The 19,914-nt window shown below is 37.2% G+C and overlaps 1 long non-coding RNA gene across 1 annotated transcript in view; it reads right to left on the reverse strand.

The window, feature by feature from the left end:
• Positions 1-4,843: 4,843 nt before the first annotated feature.
• LOC121165022 overlaps positions 4,844-19,914 on the reverse strand; it is a 296,843-nt gene continuing 281,772 nt past the window's right edge. Inside the window, exon 3 of the long non-coding RNA XR_005885187.1 lies at positions 4,844-4,948. This is a non-coding gene — a long non-coding RNA (uncharacterized LOC121165022). The remainder of the gene's footprint in view (positions 4,949-19,914) is intronic.

A 19,914-nucleotide genomic window follows, 5' to 3' on the forward strand; every position in this document is an offset into this window, starting at 1 on the left:
TCTCACTCTGCACTTATCCAACACATACGAGGGATTGTGAATTTTTTGAAAAAAAGAGAAAAGAAAATAAAAAAAGGACATAACCACCATTTCAAAATATAAAGATTATATTACAAGTGGTGAAAACTCTAAAACTGTAAAAGGTAGAGTCAGGGTAATTTCTTTCTAATTCACATTGGACAGGTTGTTTTCATATTAGTTATTTTTTATCCCAGGTCCCATCAGAGGAAAAGACATTGTCAGTCTTCACTCTAAGTGTTCTGCATGTTGTCTGCCTGTGTTATTTTAAAAGGTCTGAACAAAGAGGTGGCTGTATCTCAGGCAATTTAGAAAAACCACCAAACTTACAATACATGGTGAATATCTGCGCCTCTTTCCATTTTTCTCCAAAGAAGGAAATCAAGACATCTCTCTTTCATGTCTATTTTGTTTTGTTTTTATAATCACTTCTTTGCGTGGTGTGTGCATACAGAATCACAGAGGCTCAGGTTCATAGGAATAATGACAAAATGAAAGGACTCAAAATTCTCAATGTTAAAAGGCTTGATTAGGATAAATACCTAAATTTCATACACCAATGTAAATAGCCGAGACTTATCAGGAGTTTACTGGTATTTATTAATGCCTTCTTTTTAGGATAGAGGAAGAAGACACTAAAGATAAAATCATCTGCAATTGCTGAGTTCTAAAAATGCTTCCTTAATGGCTTTGTGCTTGCTCTTCGACCAAGCTGTGTGTGTGCTTTCTTCTCTTCCTTCCCGTCTCTTTTGTCTCTCCTATCTGCGCTTCTTCCCATCTTGCTACCTTCCAACTCTTCTTTCCCTCTGCTTTCCTATCTTCCCCTCACCTTTGTCTTTGTGTGTGATGCTCAGAAAAAGACACCAGATTAATTATAATGCTCCTAACTTTGTTTTGACTCGAGAAACTGAAGGCCCTTTGATGTCCTAACTCCTTCTCACTCCTCTTCTCATCCACTCTAGGTTTTAAAAAGAATTTCTTAAAATAGTTGCTGACTATTAAATGAAATTGCTGAAAAATCAGAACCTGCTTTTTCACTCTTTCATCTTTTATCAAAATCAGACTTTTTTTTTTTAATACTCTTCCCATCCTCCCCAACCCTCACTCCCTGCCTTGCTAGAAATGATCCCTTCAAAAAGTCAGCAAAATATTTTGGCTTTCTTCAGCAGCACTTTGGGCTTCTCTGTTACAGATTGTGTAAACATTTTCCAGACAGGGGAACTTGAAGGGTTTAAATTATTTTTTAAATGATGTCTGTATTCTCAGAGATTCATATTTGCAGGAGAAGATGGAGGCAAGGAAAGCTACCACAGAACATAATATGTCTGGAATCAGGGGACTATTGAGCTCTATGCAAATCTGTGGAGGAAAAATATCTTCCTCATACATTATCTACTGCAAGGATTTTTTCGTTTCCCAGACTGATGAAGCAAACACTCTCGATGGATGCAGTCTGTCATTCATATTGGACTCACATATTTTACTTCCTGAAACCAAACAAATACTGATAAACTACTTCAGTGAGCCTTTAATCAAAATTTTGGTGGTACACAGTGGGCGACAGGAAGATCAGTCTGTGGAGCCTAAAACCCTTTCATCATCAAATATACAGAAATAATAATTATATTTATCTGTTTGGTTCAGGCTGCACACCAAGATTTACCCTTGCCCTGAGGACTCAGAAATCATCAGGCATTGTCATCTCTAAAGAAAAAAAAAAATTCCTTAATAACTTGGAGGTTAAATGGTTCTCAATATTTGTGGGGGCTGAGCAAAGAAAATAAAAATAATGCATTACTTTTAGCATCTTTAATAATCTGTGCTATGTGCTAACCAATTAGCACTTCTGATAATAACCCTGAAAGTATCAGAAAGCATCTAGTTGGCCCAATAAAAAAATTTCAAGAGGGAAGAGGTTGTTCCATAATTCTAACTTCCATCCTATTATGAGCTGTGTGCCTGTATAGACATATTTCATTCCAATTAATTCCAGAAACATTTGAAAATGAACAGAAGAGTTGAGTGTGAAAAACACTTGTGATGGAAATAGTTTATCTTCATTTGGATTCCCCTGAAAGCAAACACTCAAACAAGGAATCGGTGAACTCAGGTTATTTTGATGGTATCCCAGGCAGCCAGAGGGAAGAAACAGGGGAAAATGCTTTAGGAAAGCAGGGGAAACAAAGAAGGGTGAGTTTTGAGCTGGTTGCCATGTTGGATACCAGTGATTTCATCCCTCTGCAGTCCCTTCTAGAAAAGTGAACCTCAAAATGATACCAAACTAGCTCAGGGCATTGAACCATTCATCCTCTGACTCAGATCACAATTTAGAGCTGTCCCCCTCCCAGCCAAGACCTTACAGTCCCCATGCTTCCAGGCTAACTTCACTGAGACAACAAGCTAAGACCCAAGAGAAAGCCCATAGCAGCTTGAAGTGGAAAAACACTAGCCTACCCGGGGCTGCTCATGTTGACTGAGAAGACTAAAGTATTAGGGACAGAGGTAACAACATGCTCAGCAAAATAGTTCTTCTTCTGGAATAACTTGAAAAGACAACTTGATGAGCCTTTATCCATCCCTCCCTTGTTGCTTTAATATAAACACCACTCCTCGCCTCTACTTCCTCCTGAGATCCTCTTTGCCACAGTCTTCTTCTGATATTCCTTTAGTTTCTTTCTTCCTATGAGTATTAAGAATTGTGGATCAAGCGCTTAATTTAGTCAAGACTTAACACATAGCCCTAGAACTGCCATCAAAACACTTTGATGTTGTAGGCTTTTAGGCAGGTGATTGAAACATCACCTGATTGCTAACACAGATGTTGGGAGACATCAACTGATGGCTCAAGTAGTTGGATTCTTGTCATCCATGTGCTTGATCTTGATTGTGTTTTGCCTCCAGCCCAGCTCCAGCAATTCGTGGACATTAGGGGAGTAAACTAGCAGATGGGAGCAACCTCTCTTGCTTTCTCTTTCTCAAACACAGAAATAAATTAACAAAACTAAAGAAAACAATGTAAGGTCATTTTATTATTAGAATATTTGCATTAAAATAGCAAGAGAGTCTCTTACTTGTTACTGGGGTAACATATAAATTAAATCCTTCATTGGGCTGTTTATACAGTAGGAGCAAGGAGGGAAAAAGGGAAGAGTTATTGTGATTTTGTGAGAATTTTTCCTGGTCCAATTTAGGTATATCCTGTAAGCCCATTATTTTGGGTATATTCACTCATTTTGAGAATTTCACTGGTCATTCATGTTGGTTTCAGTATAATGACTGAAATCTATGGGTCATTGGGGTCTCTGTTTAGAACTCAGTGTTACAATGTGTACAGTAGCTATATCTTTAATTAAAGAGAACACACAGCTGCTTTAATTACAGGGCCCTTGAGAGATAACAAGATATAAGTAGCATGACCAGATGAGAGTCAACTGTTAAAATTGTTTCCTGATAATATATGTTTAGCTCCAGAGGCCAAGGCTCACAAAGTCTTTCCCACACAGCATCAAGGTGTCAGCAGGAAAGGGCTGCTGGGAATAACTAAAATGTCTCTCTTCATTGAGAGAGGCCCTTACTGTGAACAAAGACCAAGTTGTATGGTGGTAGTGTCAGAGTCACTTCTGGCTTGTTTTGTCATCAAAAAAAGACCTGGACATCAGAAAACCACAGGGGAGTGTCCCAGTGTGGATGTTATCTAACATTTAAGTCTGCCCTCAGTGAATCTAACGTTAGGAGCCAAACAACTACCTCTAGCCATCTCTGAGCTCTAAGGCCCAGTTCATTTGCTTTTATTTTTATTGTATATAATTTTGAAAAGATTAACAATGATACATTTTACTAGTTTTCAATCCACAGGCTTCTTTTAGTGGTTTCCCAAAAGGGTGAACAGAATGGCACTGTGAACAGAAAGTCATGTGCCACAGACACTTCCCAACTCTAAGGTTATTATCCATCACATTCCTAGAACGAAATGCACATCCTGCCCTTCTAGCACTTCTAACTGTCACCAAGCCTAACTCCTTCCACAACTCAGGACAGGACACCGTTTAAGAACACAGAGCTTGTTTCCTGCTTACCGTAGTTCCAGGAGTCTCTTCAAAGTAGCCCCCTGCAGTAAACAACTCACACACCAAAGTGGTTTCCCTCTTGAATCTTTATCACCTCAACCAGAGTCCTCCAGGACTGTGACAACAGTGCAAAGGGGCCAGGAGGGTCATGCATTGGGAAGAAGAAGGTTAAAGCATCGTGTGGAAGCGAACCAGGTCAGCTCATTGCCCATTGTCTGGATGGCACTACTAGTTGGGAAAGGCCAGAGATAGATGGGGAAGCACTGTGATTCAGGCAGCACTCAGCTTTGCTTCTACACTTCTCAACAATATGGTGTTTCTACCCTGAAAAAAACCTATTATTTCTCAAATGCCGTGCTTCATTATTTTATCTTCAATCACAAGCTCAGGAATATTTCCCAAGCATGTAGTATTTTTGTGTTATTTCATTTTTAGCCATGTTTTTCTTTTTATGTTTAGTCTTCAAGAAGCCATAATTTAAGACAATTTTTTTGATAATAGTCTGGTCATGAGTAAGTTTCTGCAGATGTGACACATACTCAGCATTTTAGGAAGATCTTAAGCTCAGGGAGGGCAGAGACTGTGTTTATTTTCATCATTGAATCTACCACTACTGGATACTGCAACATCAGGAAGTATTCCCAATGTGTGCTAGACTCTTAATTCCTCCCATGGCTAATTCTACCTGAAGCAAATCTACATTTCCTCACACTAGCAATGGCTTTCCTAGGCCTCTGCTTCTGTTTCTCTCTGATCCTTCCCCCATATACACAGTCACCTGTGTAACAATGATGAACATAGTAACAAGGGTTTACAACTTACAGTTCTTTCACAAGCATTTCTTCCTTCAGCTGTCAACACCTCTGTAAGATATGCAAAACAGGTATAATTATTCCAAATTTATAACGAAGAGGCAGCACATCAGAAGTTCTAAACTTCCATCTTTGAATTCAGGCTTTCTTTGGTCATCCCCCTATCCTAGCTAATGCATGTCTGAATGCTTTTATTTGTCTGCTTACACATTCCCTCACTTGTCAGTCCTCCTTCACCCTACCTTGCCATGTTTCCTCACGTTTTTCTGGACTTGGTTCATACCCTCTTTCCTCCAGAATATCTTTTTAAACTGCTTTACACCAAACATTCTTCTCTCCCTCGGCTTTTTGGGTATTTGGATTAATAATCCATGCCAGGATCATAATCCATTCATGCTCTGAATCTTCTTTCTGAATTAAACAGAAATTCTGGTGGAAAGAAATGGCATCTTATACCAATTGTTCTATATCCCTTAAGCATTTAGCTATGTGCGTGGGGCATGACCGTTGATCATTCACACGACACTTTGAATCAAGAGGAAAGGAGACTTTGAGGATTATCCACCTTCATTGAAGAACATAAGCCACAAATGGCAACCGGAGTGACTCTGCTTACAGAGATATTTCTCAACTCTTACATTTTTTAAAGCCAACCTAGTTTTAGATCAATCAGGAAGACGTTTTGTTTATGAATTTGCATATATTCTTATGAAGAATTAAACATCTATTTTTTTAAAAGCTACATTCTGTAAAGACATAAGAAATGGGACAAGAATCATTAACACCCTTCTGATTACTGAAAGCAGAATAAAGAAAGCAGAAGATTCATCCACTGTCAACTGAAATGATGTCCTCTTTCTCAAGGAAAAATGAGGCAAAGGAAGATTTTTTATGGGCTTAAATAGAGATCCTCCAAAGCCTCAACTTAAAATTAGTGAATACAATGAAACTCATTTTGTAGCTACTTTCCTTTTTCTTGGGGAATATATTCTGCATAATCCACCTGCTATGTAAAGTAATACATATTTTCATTTTTCACAAAGGCTGACTCTATTTTAAATATGCTGAAAGTTGCAGAAATTTATCTGTATTTTAGGTAATATATCTCCTAATAACTTTTATCTTAGATAGTGGGACTAGAAAAATGTTATAGTATTTCTGGCCTCGGTATATTGCTTCCTCAAGTAGATAGGCCAAATATTCTTTAAAATTAAAGTGTCTCATATATTTAATACTCTACTCTAACATATTGGAACAGTAAGAAACATACTTAAACAAAATACTATGCCTCTCAGTTGCCAGTGAGATTTTGTAGCTGGTGAGGAAAACACATGGCATTTGAGTTAAAGAGAGTAGCTGTAATTCCCCATGCTTATCATCAACATCTTCAAATCACACGCTTCCGTAGCCCAGCCTTCTCCTGGCTTACACTCATAATTCTTTTGAACTTTAGAGAGTAGGGAAGCTGGTGAATGGGGAAGGAGATAAAGATGTGGGTGAAGTTTCTAAAGGGTTGAGTGAGATATGTATTTAGATATGCAGAAACATAATTTCACATTAGGATCAAGGAAAGGGAAATATACTGGCTTATTCCTCCCTCTACCCAAAAGAAAGATCAAAACGCCAAGACAAAGTAGGCTATGGTGAAGTTTTAAGTATATATACTTTCCAATTATTCAGGGCATTTACATTAATAGTACTGACAGAGATTCTGTGATTAGTTTGGTTCCCTCACCAAGAATATTAAAAGATAGGGGTTGACATAAAAAGCTAAGTCAATGCAAACTTTTGTTACAGATGTCAAATTTGTTAATTATTCACAATAGATTATTCCTTTGAACTGAGCAATAAGTTTAATTGCAAATGTTTTAAATCATTTTTCTCTCCCCTCATTTCATAAGGAAAATGAAAGAAGGTATAGTTTATGTTCAAAACAAAGGCAAAAACTATTTGTGGGGCTAATATAGCAAAAGTTACTTTATCCCTAGATGTTCAAAAAAAAAAAAAAGGAAAGGAAGTATCAGCAAAATATGGCTGGAGCTGGTGGGGTCTGATTACACTAGGCACTTTTTTTTGTTGAGACAGGAGAAAGATTTATGTTCCTCAGTAAAAGAATGTGTGTTGCCTGAATGATTCTGAAAGGTAACTGCACAGAGGCTGATGGGGAGATAAGGAAGCAAATGCTCACAAAGATATGTGTTGGGTCAGAGAGAGACATGCAGAGGGAAGAATGTTAAACACCTCGTCCTGGGCACTGGAATGATCACAGATGATTGTTTTTAAAAGCACCCTTTACAATTCCACTTTATACATCTGCTTGTTTTTGAAAATCTCAAACACATATATCTACAACCTAATGTCGTAGATGTATAAACACACATATCTACACATATCTACAACCTAACGTTGAACTTCCAATACAAGACTGACTTTCAAAGACTAAAGTTGCATGAAGAGAACTGAGTGTTATTAGGAGCCATCAGATTAAGTCACTGATTCAAAGTGAAATAGAAGGTATACTTTACAACTGTAGGCAAAAGGTGAGGACAACTCTCCACTTTGGTGGTATTACCAGGTGACTCAGGGTCTTGAGTAACTTCCATCTTGAATCCTCATCTAAGGTACTTCAGTTATGAAAATGGAGACGGAAAATAGGAGAAAAGGAGAAAAGGGGGAAAGAAATACAGGCAGAAAGGAAAAGAAATTATAAAGATGTGTAGGAGATCCATCCACTTTGAGTTGTTTTGGGTGAGAGGGAAGAGATAACAGAACACTGCCACTTGTGTCCCATCATAAAGAAGAATTCAAGGAGGAGGTGGCACAGTGGCATATCAAGTTAATCCTCCACCTGTGGCGCCAGCATCCCACATGGGAACCTGTTTGTGTCCTGGCTGCTCCACTTCTGACCCAGCTCTCTGTTTATGACCTGGGGAAAGCAGCAGAGGATGGATCAAGTGTTTGCGGCCATGGACCCATGTGGGAGACCTGGAAGAAGCTCCAAGTTACTGACTTTGAATCAGCTCATCAATGCCCGATCCAGCCATTTGGGCAGTGAACTACTTGATGGAGATATCTCTCTTTCTCTCTGCAAATACCTTTCCAATAAAAACAAATAATTTTAAATGGTATTCAAGGAAATAAATCCTTATACACAGAGGCTGAGAAATGCACTCAAGGGGAAATTAGTAACTGACATTCTCCCCCAATTTATCTCAGAATGCAATCAAAAAGTCTAAAGTCCTAAAATTCCCAAACTAGACCTCATAGGCCACTGAGACCCAAGCAGTTGACACTGCTTATGAAGATGGAGAGTCCTCACATAGACTGTTCTGAATGGAAATATTTTTTCTTGAGGAGATTCTGGGACACAGAAAAGATCCTGCAAAGACCTTTAGTCACGACCTAAATTCACTTCCTAACAGAGGTTAGGACAAACAAAAATTTTTGGAAAAAAAATCTGATATAAAATTTATTCTGCAGATTCAAAACACTACAGTATAAGGACATACATTAAGACAATTTTGTAAGTGCTGGATTTTTGCCTATCTTATCAGATAGGTCCTTTCCCTAGCTCCTGTTTTATAAACAATGTCTCGTGAACCAGAATTTTGATTGTTTCTTGAATCAGAATTTTGATTGGTGACACACACACTCAGATCATAATCTGTTGGTCAGTTGTTTTACTTAAAACTAAACTGGAGCTCTGAATTGAGGAAATTCTTTTTACTGATGTTTTGCCAAGGATCTTATTTTTAAAGAGCTTTATCAATTAAACACTCTGCATACACTGAATTATGATTAATTTTAAGGGTTTTATAAATCAAAGTTTGAATGTATATACATGTCTGGGTCAAAACTCTCTTGAAGGTCCACTCAGTTGAGATGCAAGGGGAAAAGAATTACTCTGTCTGTGAAACTACATTCAGTGTTTTGAGGAAACACAGGCATAGCTGAGCTAACCCTGTACCACTAAACATACAGAGAAACACACAAATAAATGCTATCTTGTTAATTCTGAAAACATATATACACTGATTTGCAAAAAGCCACTTAAAAAGTACTGAATGATTTTTCTTTCAAAAGTCTTCAGAAATATTTATAATTTTTCATTCCACTTAAAAGAATTTAATTTTATCTGCTTTTCCAATAATTTAACCAATTTCCAGTCTCTGACCTAGGTAAGAAGGCACTTAGTTTAAATCCTTTTGTCTTCAGTAGAGTATGTTAGGAGGAAAACGGGAGTACTACATTAAGCTGGCTTCATTAAAACCAAAAGCAAGAAACTTGTCATTTAAGTCAGCATACGCCGTCTTACTCCAGGCAAACCTACAATTTCAATTAAGCTCTTAGAAATACTGTAAATTGCTCATGAGCCTCATTACTACTTTTAAGGCTCCTAGAATTCTACAGCATCGCAACAAGGAAATTCCCAACAAAGCATTGTGGATAAATTGCATAAAGCTTTATCAAGCAATGCACACAGTCTTAGGTTGTGCTACAATAATAAAAGATCATAAACTGGGTATTTAAACAACAAAAATCACAATTCTAGGACTACAAAGCCTGAGATCAAGGGATCACGGTTTCTTGTGAGGACCTCTTCCTGGTTTGCAGATGTCCATGCTGTTTCCGGGTGCTCACAGGACGGCAGCCTCTTTACAAGAGCACTAACTCCATTCATCAGGGCTCTACCCTCATAAGCTAACAACTTCCTAGTGTCTCATTTCCAAAATAACAGCACTTTGGATTAGGGTTTCGACACAATGATTCTGTCCATTGCATGTTATACACACACACACAAATGCACACACATAAACATGTATTGATGACTGTAATTTTAAAAAGAGGTAGAATGTGGACTTGAAAGGCAAGTTTATTTCGGCACAAAGAAAGTTTTTAAAACTCAAGCATAATACGCATTATCCATGAATTTTTGAAGATCTTTCTATATATGCATTTAAAAAAAATTTTTTGCAAGAAAACAGACATCTTTGAATTTCCATTTTCTATGCACATTTGAGGCACACTCATACATCCTTCCCAATGTATGTCTGTAGTGATCACTTCCTTTTAGAGATTGGTAAAGATTTTCCAATCATTGACAAACAGAAAATAAACCTTCCCTGTTGGGTCGACCTCACTTAACCTCAAGTATCCATGTATTTCTAAAGACAACGTTTCCTGGTGAGGCATTAGGCCTTTTACTTAATACTCAAGGCTTCTAGGTCTTTACCAGTTACTCAGAACCTGGAAATGGGCTATTTGTTTCCTATACTTTTTTTCAGTGTGCTTATATTCCAAATACATGCTTGTAAGCCGTATATAGATGAAATTAACAAAATCTCTAATTGCAAATTCTAGTCTCATCATTTTGTTCAAATTCCAGGTAGTTTTATACAGCCAGTCTTTAAAGACTGGGACCCGGAACACCAAGATTCCTACTGCAGCTGAACAGTCCCTTCCAAGTCCTGTTTGTCATGCAGATTAAATTCATCAGGCATTTTTTTTTTCTTTTTAGCCCCCTGGTTCCTGGAGCATATACAAAGCAGAGTGGAACTCAAACCATGAAGAAATAGATTGAGACAATAATATAGCACAGGATGACTTAATAAAGTAGTAGCACATACACAATTATAGCATAGGAATAATGGGACTGAGATAGAATCTGGGAAATCCGCAGACAGCAAATAATGATATTTGCTTTGTACTTAGTATAAAAGGAAAATGAGAAGTCTCCTTATAATAAGAAGGGAAGGAAAAATGCTTCTCATGAAGAAGAGTAAATGAGTTTCAAGCAGAAGCAATTTCACAAAACATGACTTGCAAGCTGGTCTTACAGCATAGGCTCAGGCCTTAACAGGGATTTCATAACCGTTTCAATTCCCAGGCCTCATGAATCCCTCTTTTCTCTTTCCTTCCCAGCCAAAAGGAATCACCCACTCTCCACTGATGGAGCTTTGAGGAGCCTACAACACCCCAATTGAGCAAGAAGCAAAAGAATCCATTCTCTGAGAAATATCCCTATTTCCTCTATTTTGAAGGGTTAAAAAACTCAGCCTATACCATAGTTGTTGCACAAGAATAATCAGCCTTATTTAACATGCAAAAACCATAGAGGTACTACAAGTCTTGGAAATAAAAAACTTCCCAGGGAAAGTACAATTACAGATATTTTAATCACAGTAAAATTCACTGAATACCCACTATACCCTTTAGCTATTTCTGGCCAGTTATATGAATTAAAAGATCGGGTTTAGAGCTTGCAGGGTGGCATATCAGACTAATCATCTAGCTGCAGTGCCAGCATTCCACATGGGTGTTGATTCCTGTCCAAGCTGTTCCACTTCCCACCGAGCTCCCTTCTCATGTCCTGGGAGAGCAGCCCAGGGTGGGTCAGGTCCTTGATCCTTTGCACCCACATGAGACCCCCCAGTTCTGGCTCTTGTGGCCATTTGGGGAGTGACTCAGCAGATGACAGATTTCTGTGTCTCTTCACTCTCTGTAAAATATGTCTTTCAAATCAAAATATATCTTTTTAAAAAGCAGATGAGTTTTAAATTGGATATTAAGTATTTTATATAGATGACTCATTTGACTTATATAGGTGTCTCATGCTAATTTGAATACATAAAAAATAGGATATCTCAAGATACTAATATCTTGAAAACAGTGTATCCCCGCTGAATTTCTATCGTTCTTCTAATTATCATGTCTTTACTTGAGCATTGACAGAAAAGTTGGCATTATTACAGGCAACTTTTTGTGTGACCAGAAAGCACAGTTACTACTGTTGAAATTCTGCTGTTAGACTCTTGATTTTAAGAATAATAATGATGATGATGATGATTATAACAAAAAAAAAACCCACCTTGAATAATCCTCCCCTTAGTCCTTATCCTGTTTGTGTAAAAATTCTTTCAAAAAATGATATTATGAAAGTAGTACATGTATTTGACATGCTGAAATAGAAACCAGATAATTACACTCAAACTGAAGCTGGAAAATCAATGCTCTGTTTCTCCTCACATTATTACACTTGAAACTGACTATTTTTTTAAGGTATCATATATGGCCAATTAACAGTGTTCTTTTCCAGTGCAGCCAATCAAGGACTTAGCCACTGCTTTCTGAGAGTATAGAACTTGTTTGCCATAAGCTAAAAATGAATGGTCTCAGTCTAGCCATAAAGATTGATCTCTAACACCAAGAAACATCATCAGAGTCTATTTTCTGAGCAGAAATCATGTTTTCGTATTGGGTCTTAAAAAACACCTCTCCAATAAATATATTTCCATCATCAGAAACCAGGACAAAGTGACTCAGATGTGTGTTTACACATAATGCTAGTACAAACAATCCAAATGACAAATGCAGCAACAGGTTTTAGTCACCACTGGTCAAAGAGAATTGAGCTTATTCAGATATTTGATAGCAATCCTAAGGGAAAGAAAAAGTACTTATCATTGCACAGCCTTTATCAGCATTTGTCTCAATATGACCAAGCTTGTTCCTCTCTGAGCAATCAAAAATTCTAGGGGCTGGTGTGGGGTAACAGATAAAGCTGCCGCCTGCAAAGACAGCATTCCACATGGGTGCCAGTTCATGTCCCAGCTGTTCCACTTCTGATCTAGCTCCTGCTGATGGCCTGGGAAAAGCAGCAGAAGATGGCTTCAGTGCTTGCTTATATGCCCAGTTGCTGGCTTCAGCCTCACCGCTCCAGCAGCTGAGACCATCTGGGGAGTGAATCAACAGATGGAAGATCTCACTCTCTCTGTGTATGTGTATCTGTGACCTCCCTCTCACTCTGACTCAGATAAATAAATAAATCTTTAAAAAACTTAAAAATTCTATTGGCTTTATGATTCTTCCACACATACGTTTGGGCTATATAATTAAACACTATGATTTTTGTTCTACATATATATTTAATAGTTGGTTCTTTCCTATTCTCAAGAAAATGTATTAAGCTTAATAAATATATTTATGAGAATTACATTGTATAGTCCTTATGCAATCAGCCATGCTGGGCATGATGGGCCAAGATGACAAAAACCCATTGACTTTTTGTAGCAAATTAGTCTACCTCCTAATTGGTGAACCCTGCTAGGCTTTTGAATTATGACGAGAACCAGCAGCTCAGTTAGAACACTCAAATGAATTATATCAATTCATAAACTTGTTCATGTCCAGATTTCATTAGCCACACATTAACAGCATTTTATGTTTATTACTGCTCTGACATAATCTATAAATAACTGAAATGCTAATCATAGTGTTCTGCCGGGCATCATCATTTAATCATAAAGAGATACATTATTATAAACTATAATAGATAATAACAAGCCTGGGTCAATGGCCGCATATTAAAAGATCACAATTATATCCTATAAGGGTATGTACCTCATACATTTGGTGACACACAGGTCCATATCTAATCACTTGCAAATGTTTCCCCTCTGACATACTTAGAGTACAAGGTGACACAATTAAGAAAATATGCTTGTAAAACAGTATAATCCTTAAACATCAAAGTAAACAGAGAACAATTAATAGGGGGAGAAAACATCTTTTTGCCAATGCCAATTCAATTAACTCTTTCTTGGTAGGTTTGTTTTACAAGTAGAAAGGGAATTCATTTTTCTAATACTTGTGAGGACAGCAAAAGAGATGTAGCTTGTCAAAATGTAACTAGAAAAGCTATTAAATAAAATAAAAGCTCAGTTACAACTGAGTTAAAATTGGAAACAAATTGTCCACTGATTTCTCTAAATCCTATTGTCTTACTGCAAATTGTAACATAGTAGTCTTATGTTACATTACATAATACTTCAGTTGAGTGGTAGTAACTTTCAAACTCCATAAAAAGCCACTAATTCTGAATTGGTATACATGCTGTGTTGCTGTCCCCACTGTTGTGTTTTTACTAGTTGATGACAAAGCACTGATGAAGTTTAGATATTGATTGAAGAAGATGATGGGGCCATTACCTTTGTAGCTTATGTGATTCCCATGTTTTTGCTTCAGAAAAACATCCTGATGAAATACCAGCTGCTATACAAATAATTTCTAAAATAGATGATCAGCTGAGAGTTCTGAACGAAAAATGAAGCTGACCCAGATTCCAAGAATTAATGACAGATTATTAAATGAAAGTATTTCATACTGAGAATTAGCCACTAATTTAAAGGCTTAGTTGGACAGGACATTGAGATGGAGTCTGTCATTGCCAGAACTTGCACCTCAGAGCTCAGGGTGAATCGAGGGAGATAAAGAAAGGAATGTAAAACACTATGGAAACCAACCTCTGGAGACTTAATATTCTGATCAGCTCACCTCCGAACATCTGGCTCTTAAATGTTCAAGCACAAAAACAAGAGAGCTAATGAAAGCAGCACATATTATCTCTCCCATCAATGTACCTCACAAACACCTGCTAAAATTAAAACAAATTGAATCTTGATTGCTGATTAAGTACCCCTTCTTTAGCTAGATATTCTGTCATTATTTGCCCTGGCGCACAATGCATAAACTGATGAATGGGGAGTGGTGGGTTGTAGCAGCAAAGGTGGATAAAAGGCGATTCAAAGTAGATGAATATAAATGGTAGCAGATTAACTTTGTGTACTCTAACCCTGCAAAAAAAGAAAAAGTGAATTTTCACCCCCACCCCGAATCCAAGAATTAAAGTGGTGAACCTGCATTTAAAATATAAAGGTGAGCTCCTATATTTCTATATTTTAACCCTCCCCCCACTCTCCTCACACACTCCTTTTAACAAACTTCCCTGTCTGGTAAGTCTTGGGGCAGCTAGTTTTCTCACTGGGCCTTTTCAGAAATATGTTTCACCTGTGTTTCTGACTGCTTTCGTTCAGTTTGTTAGTTGATGCAAATGTTTTATATCCCTTGATTTTACTTTTATTTTTATTTATCTATTTATTTTTGGAATTGCAAACCTTTCCAGACACAGACTGGCAATACTAAAAACAGAACATTCCAAGCCATATTTGGTTTGTCCACATATGAAACAAACACTTAGACTGGGTTTTTTCTTTTTTAAAGTTACACAATTTACTGCCAATAAACCAAGAGACTAATCAGCATGCAAACTTCAGTTAGAATAAAAATACTCATTTGAGTTTTCATCACACGTATATAAATACCTTCTTATGTGAACACCGATGACAGATGTGTGGCTAATCTACCATGCTAACTCCATTTGAGAAACTGTGGTTTTGTTCAAACTTTATTAGCTAAACTTGAATTGATTCTGATAAGTTTTAACTCAATATTTTACCTGGCTCAAATATATTTCCAGAATTCATGTAAGTCAACAGCTCCCCTGTATTTGCAATACATTCACATAAATTTCCTGTGAAAATAATCAACTTTTATTTATTTCAATCTCTTTTGATTAAAACTGGGGAGTGTTGTGCGAGGGAAATAACAGTGTGTAAATCCTTCCAATAGCACAATCGACACAACCTGAGTTTATTTATTTATTTAATATTTGACTGACACGATAAGGTCATAATAGCACATATGTTTGGCATATGCATTTTGTCATTGATGATTATACTCTGACCAAAGCTTAGCTTCAAAGTAATAGGTAACTGTAAGATCTCATTTAGGGCACTAAACAAAGAAAAGAAATGTCCATGAATCACTTATTGTTCCTTGACTTTTTTTCTTATTGCATTCTAAATTATTTAAATATACTATTAGGCATCATATTGGAAAAAACAGATGTTTTCTAATTATGAACTGATTTTACAGTGTGATGGTGTCACATATTTAAATTACAAATACACATTTTTAGCATTCCAGCTGTGCTTTACAAGAGTTTAATTTGCTTCTTGTGATATGTCATATTGCACCTGCCTTTTTAAAACTCCCATAAATGTAAAACATTACTCAAATGCAATTATTAAGATATGTAGAAGAATTCTAAAGATTCTTAAGAGCTTATAGAAGATGGATTTTATATAAAGATTCAATAATGAATCTACTAAATGTGTATTTGTAGTAACATTTACAAATATTTTTAGAAGAATATGAATTTGGATTGATGATTTGTGTATGCGTATATGGGCCTGTGATAGTACATAGAATTTGATTTAAATGTATAGTACCTCACGTGTGTATCTTCAACACAATCATATAGCCTTAAATCTAAACTATATTTAAATTTCTGTTACATATTAACAGCATGGAAACAAAAATTTACCATCTATTGAGCAACCCAAAGCAAGTTTTTCTTCCACGGGACCTATGAATTTGCTTTGCTCAACGCTGGAGTTTTAGTTAAATAACTATTTTCTTTCTCTTCAAGGCTAACTCTAGACAAAGCAAAGGATCAATCATTTCAAAACAAAAAAAACTCTGAAGAATTAAAAAATCAAATTCATCTGAGTTGTGCTACACAATCTATGACCAAAGAGTCAATGATGACAGTTTTTCTGGTTTGTTTTGGTTTGTTTTCTGTTTTGCTAGACTGTCTTTATTTCATTGTGTAGTAGGGTTTCCTAGGAGCTGGGGTCCTGTGGGAAACATTTCACCCCATAAAGTTTAACGACATCACAGTTTAAATAGTTATGTTCTCAGTGTTAAAACAAATAAATTCACATACATATGCCAATGAAGACATATCCATAGGCAAAAATACAAACATGTAAATGGCTCTTGAAATGAAGAGCTATAAAAAAACAGAACTGGATTATTTGGTTTATTTTTGGAACTGACAGAAATATTTTAAAGTTTAACATAAATGAATTTAGGAAAATCTGTATGTAATAGAGCATGTTGAAATGGTATTCTTTTAGACTTACAGTAGGAATGTAAAAGATACTTCTTAGGATGTGACCTCCAAATAACCACTACTATTGCAGAGGTATATTCATGCCAGAAGTGACCATGAGAGAATAGTTCAGAACAAAACAGATTGTAAGTTTTTCACTCGCTCATGCTTCAAGAGGAGCTTTTCGTCTGTGTTTCTCTGAAGAGCTGGGATGTTTACATGTTCATGTGAAATGTTTTCTCTTCCTCTGTTTTCACAAAAAATGGCTGAAAATAAAGCTTTCATAACCCTTCCAGCTCTTAATACAGCTAAATCACTTAATTGAGTAAATACTTCGCTGTGTGTAGAATAAAGTTCTCAAGACAAAGTCAGCAAGAACGAACACACTGTGAAATGCAGTTCCCTCCCCAAACTCAGTCAAACATAACATAACTCTCAATAGACTTTTTTTTTTTTTAAGAGAAGTCTAAAGATTAAATGAGGATGGCAAAAGTATTACGGTAGTAAATTTTACTAGCAAACAAATAAAATCACATTGTAAAACCTTTCCCCAAAAAAGAGGCTAAAACTGCAATGGATAATCATATATAAAAACCTAAAATGGAAATTTTGATGCATTAAAGTGTGAACAAGCTAATTCAGAATAAATAGGAGGGCATGTGGAACTATAAAGTGTTCATTCAGCTAGCACTCTCACTGCACAGAAAGCTTGTTTTAATCAGAAGGTTATTGAATGCACAAAGTTTCTGCCACACACAGAATGTTAGAATTGACTCATCCCCAAGTTCTCACGTCTCGCAGGCTTTCTTGGTCTACCACAGTTAGAAAATGCCTACCCTGCCCGGATTTCTGGAATTCTTTTCATTTTCTCTCTCTCTCTCTGCTTTTGAGTCTCCTGAGCCATCTCTCCTGCTTAACCATTGACCTCTGAGGTGTCACCTAGCTCTTACTATCCCGCAACTCCCTGGACCCTCTTAAGGTACCAGGAGCCACTGCTTAGAGGACAGGTAAGCTGAAAGTGAAGTAACCAAGGATTCTTTGACCCTAGTTACCTGCATTTACATATACATCACTTCTCAAACCCTCCCGCACTCCTTCTGAATCAGACTCCACACTGATCATTCAACAACTGGGGACCATCCCAAGGCCTTATGTTCTACCAAACAGGGAGGTCTTAGAGCAGCATCCCCAGCATGCTTTGAATAGCAGCCTCAGACTAAAGACACAGACAGCAAACAATATTTAATTATTTCAGAAAATAACAACCAACATTCAAGTCTGTCTGCCATAAAACGAAAAGTGACAGACCTCACTCTAAGTAAGAAAGCCTCCTGCAGTTGCAAGAGCAGCTGCTCTATTCTGAACAGGAACAAGAATGCAAATTCAAAATGTGCAAGCATGAGTGAGATAGATTTTTAAAAATGGTTCTCTCCAGAGGCTCAAACTTGAGAATCTGAAGACACTTTCCCTGAGACGTTAGCCTCAACACAAAGCCAAGACTACAGTGAGCACATTATTTGACTTAGAAAGAAAGCAGATTAATAAATGAAATTGTAAGGATGTTCTAAATGTTATCAGCTAACCCAAACTCCCAGATCTTAATTTCTTAAGACTCCCTGACCATTCCCTTTGTTCATCCTTTTCATCCAGGTTGCTTAATATTCTCACATGAAAGTGACACCCCCACACTTGAATCAAAAAAGAAGCCTTCATTTTGATCCTCTGCTAACTACATTACTGCTGACCACTTTGCCCTCAGCCTCTGGAATGCATCAGATCAGCCTTCTATGACATTATCAGGGTCACTCAGCAGTAGAAACTAAACAAGCTACTAGACAACCTGATATACTTCTGGTGTAGTTTCACGAAATGAATCATTAAGTGAGACAAGACTCCTCCAAGAACCTCTGCTTTTTGCTCCTTCCCAACCATACGGTGGCTCTGTTGACCATAGAACCTGCATATGAGCAAAAGCTGCTTTAAATGAGGCAGCCAGAGCTAATTCATCATCAATACTGTGCCATCCCATTCTCATTCCCTGCTAGTGCATTCCCTTTTACAGATTATCATCATTTTAGTGAATACCTATAGGTATGGGTAGAACAAACAGTGACACACTGATGTGAGAAAGAAGATGTGAATCAAGAAGGCAACTGGAAGAGATAATCTGGATACCATAGATTTCACATATTCTGGAAGTTTAAGCTCCAGAGAAACACTAATCAAGGGACAGATGACAAAAACAGAAAACTTGCCCCCCAGTTCAAGAGCATACCTATTTGATCATCATCTCAAGATTTTGGAGGAAGATTCTAACCGTGAAAATAGCAAAGTGTTCCCAGAAGGATCTACCACCCACACATTCTATGTTCACAAAACCTGGCTTAGACAGATTATGCCTCATTGCAGAATCAACATCTAATGAAAAGCTTTAAGAGATGATTTAAAATAAAAGTAGGACTCAATGACACAAACACAGCTGACAAGGAAAGAACACAAAAGAGGAGTATCTTCTTAATGTTCAAAATAAATTTTAATAAGTTTGGCCTCAAAAGCAAGAGATAAATGATAAACTTACCAGCAAACAGACTGGTTCTACAGGTTCTACAGGTCATACAGTTGCAATGTATGTGTGGCGAAAAAAAAAAAAAACTAAAAGCGTTAAAAAAAATTGAAAAGAGGGCCCGGCATCATGGCCTAGTGGCTAAAGTCCTCGCCTAGAAGACACCAGGATCCCATATGGCCGCCAGTTCTAATCCTGGCAGCTCCACTTCCCATCCAGCTTCCTGCTTGTAGCCTGGGAAAGCAGTTGAGGACAGCTCAAAGACTTGGGATCCTGCACCTGCGTGGGAGATCTGGAAGAAGTTCCTGGATCCTGGCTTCGGATAGGCACAGCATCGGCCATTGTGCTCACTTGTGGAGTGAACCATGGGACGGAAGATCTTCCTCTCTATCTCTCCTCCTCTCTGTATATCTGACTTTGTAATAAAAATAAATAAATTTTTTTTAAAAATTGAAAAGAACCTAGAATTCTATGATTTTAAGTGAATCCACATTAAGGCAGTAATACAGACACTGCTAACACAATTCAGCCAAAGACACAGAAGACAATAAAAGGTAAACATGCAGAGGGGAGAGAAAAAACACAACAGAAACTGATCAAAAGACTAAGGCCACTGTCCATCAAAAATAGCCGTATGGCTCAAGGGCAACGGTAGCAAAA

The sequence above is a fragment of the Ochotona curzoniae genome, unplaced genomic scaffold (assembly GCF_017591425.1).
Source record: "Ochotona curzoniae isolate NIBS_2020 unplaced genomic scaffold, NIBS_Ocur_1.0 contig_883, whole genome shotgun sequence".
Lineage (NCBI taxonomy): Eukaryota > Metazoa > Chordata > Mammalia > Lagomorpha > Ochotonidae > Ochotona > Ochotona curzoniae.